The sequence below is a fragment of the Homarus americanus genome, unplaced genomic scaffold (genome assembly GCF_018991925.1).
Source record: "Homarus americanus isolate GMGI-L3 unplaced genomic scaffold, GMGI_Hamer_2.0 scaffold10569, whole genome shotgun sequence".
NCBI lineage: Eukaryota > Metazoa > Arthropoda > Malacostraca > Decapoda > Nephropidae > Homarus > Homarus americanus.
In genome coordinates this window covers 2,952-5,902 of record NW_024726187.1, presented here as the reverse complement: position 1 = coordinate 5,902, position 2,951 = coordinate 2,952, and positions in this window count along the sequence as shown.

Below are 2,951 nucleotides of genomic sequence, written 5' to 3'. Positions count from 1 at the left end.
ATTTCACTATATTAAGGGGAGAGGGTGCCTTCACACACATATTCGATGTGAAATATCTTCCGCCCCCCAGCGGAGCGCTTCGGCGCCTCTGCGAAGCAAAACGCGGCATTCAAAAACAACAACCAAAATTGCCGTCGATTTCCTCTCCCTGCCCTGCAATGGCTGGAGCAGAAGGAGAGCGAGAGAGAGAATAGTCTCATTGGGTCAGAGGAATGGCAGTGGAGCGGGCTAATGGCGAGTAGGCTCGCGATCTATCAATTACACTAGCCAGGTCGCTCTCCCTATTGAACATTATTACTCTCTCACGTCGCCACTGCGGTTTCCGCGACAGCAGCAGCAGCAGCATCATCATGATGTTGCATCCACCAATTAGTCCGGAACCGGGTTATTCGGCTGTCTGCGAACAGTCCGGTTTTAACCTTACCCAACATCCACTCTCGAGGTGCGGTACGGTGAATGTCCTATCGTCCGACCTTGTATTCTGGATTGCACTATTTCACTATATTAAGGGGAGAGGGTGCCTTCACACACATATTCGGTGTGAAATATCTTCCGCCCCCCAGCGGAGCGCTTCGGCGCCTCTGCGAAGCAAAGCGCGGCATTCAAAAACAACAACCAAAATTGCCGTCGCTTCCCTGCCCTGCAATGGCTGGAGCAGAAGGAGAGAGAGATTTTAGTCTCATTGGATCAGAGGAATGGCAGTGGAGCGGGCTTATGGCGAGTAGGCTCGCGCTCTATCAATTACACTTGCCAGGTCTCTCTTCCTTTTGGACATTATTTACTCCGTCTCTCTCTCCGGCGCACACGCCGCCACCCTACTAGTTTCCGTCACAGCATATGCTGCGGACTTTTAGTCCGGAACGGGGCTCCTTCGCCTTGCTGTCTGCCCAACTTAGCGGACTTGCGTTGGCTGATCACCCCGTCTTCGCGTCTGTGCCGGCCTTCAATGCAGCGCCCAACCGTCTCTTGACCGAGATTCATTGCACTATTCCACGCGCAAACGGCTACCCTAAATGTGCATAGACAACGCTCATGGTTCAACACGACCAGGGCGCAGTCTGGGAGCCGAGTATACTAAAAAGAGAGTTTAGCAGCCAAAACTCGTCAAAGCACACGTTGGGTTACCCCATCACCTAACAACGATGATGGCGGTTCCCACCCGTGAAATACACAACCTAACCAATATTGGGCGACGATGGCGCTCATGAGCCCACGTCCCCACAAACAGTAAGAGAAAGAGAGAGAGGAGGAGATGGGCCAATGTGCGGTCCCTCGCCCAATGTCTTATGCCTCGCTGGGGCAAAGAGAAGAGAAGAGGAGCGGATAAGGGAGGAGATTGGCCAACGTGCGGTCCCTCGCCCAATGTCGGCTGCCTCGCTGGAGCTGGGTAAAGAGGAGAGGAGCGGATAAGGGAGGAGATTGGCACACACGGTGGCGCTGCCGGCGCCGAGGATAGCAAGAGAAGGTGCAGTTTGATCTGATCATCTGGTTTGCTAGTTCTCTAAGGCCAACGTGCGGTCCCTCGCCCAATGTCGGCTGCCTCGCTGGGGCAAAGAGAAGAGGAGAGGATAAGGGAGGAGATTGGCACACACGGTGGCGCTGCCGGCGCCGAGGATAGCGAGAGAAGGTGCAGTTTGATCTGATCATCTGGTTTGCTATTTCTCTAAGGCCAACGTGCGGTCCCTCGCCCAATGTCTTCTGCCTCGCTGGGGCAAAGAGAAGAGGAGCGGATAAGGGAGGAGATTCGCCAACGTGCGGTCCCTCGCCCAATGTCGGCTGCCTCGCTGGAGCTGGGGCAAAGAGGAGCGGATAAGGGAGGAGATTGGCACACACGGTGGCGCTGCCGGCGCCGAGGATAGCAAGAGAAGGTGCAGTTAGATCTGATCATCTGGTTTGCTATTTCTCTAAGGCCAACGTGCGGTCCCTCGCCCAATGTCTTCTGCCTCTCTCTCAATCTCACTATTTTGGCCGCCGTGATAGGCGCCGCCAACAGCAGCAGCTACCTGGTTGATCCTGCCAGTAGTCATATGCTTGTCTCAAAGATTAAGCCATGCATGTGTAAGTACAAGCCGATTTAAGGCGAAACCGCGAATGGCTCATTAAATCAGCTATGTTTCATTGGATCTGTAAACCCACTTACTTGGATAACTGTGGCAATTCTAGAGCTAATACATGCAATTGGTCTCTGACCGCAAGGGAAGAGCGCTTTTATTAGTTCAAAACTGGTCGGGCCCCGGTCCGTAACCCACCTGTGGTGAATCTGAATAACTTCGGGCTGAGCGCACGGTCTCCGCACCGGCGCCGCTTCTTTCAAGTGTCTGCCTTATCAGCTTTCGATTGTAGGTTATGCGCCTACAATGGCTATAACAGGTAACGGGGAATCAGGGTTCGATTCCGGAGAGGGAGCCTGAGAAACGGCTACCACATCTAAGGAAGGCAGCAGGCACGCAAATTACCCACTCCCGGCACGGGGAGGTAGTGACGAAAAATAACGATGTGAGTCTCATCCGAGGCCTCTTAATCGGATAGTACCTTTAAATCTAGCTAACAGTATCCATTGGAGGGCAAGTCTGGTGCAGCAACCAGCGGTAATTCCGCTCCAATAGCGTATATTAAAGTTATTTGCGGTTAAAAAGCTCGTAGTTGGATCTCAGTTCCGGACTAACGGTGCACCGCCCGGTGTTTACTGTCACGCTCCGAACAGCCGCCCGCCGGCTCCTTGCAGGATCTCTTTGTCGAGTGTCGAGTGGCCGGAGGGATTTACTTTGAAAAAATTAGAGTGCTCCAGAGCAGGCTATTTGAATAGCCCGAATGGTGATGCATGGAATAATGGGGAATAGGACCTCGGTTCTATTTGTTGATTTCGGAACCAGAGTAATGACTAATCGGAACAGGCGGGGCATTCATTGTTGCGGCTGGGGTGAAATTCTTGGACCGTCATAAGACGAACT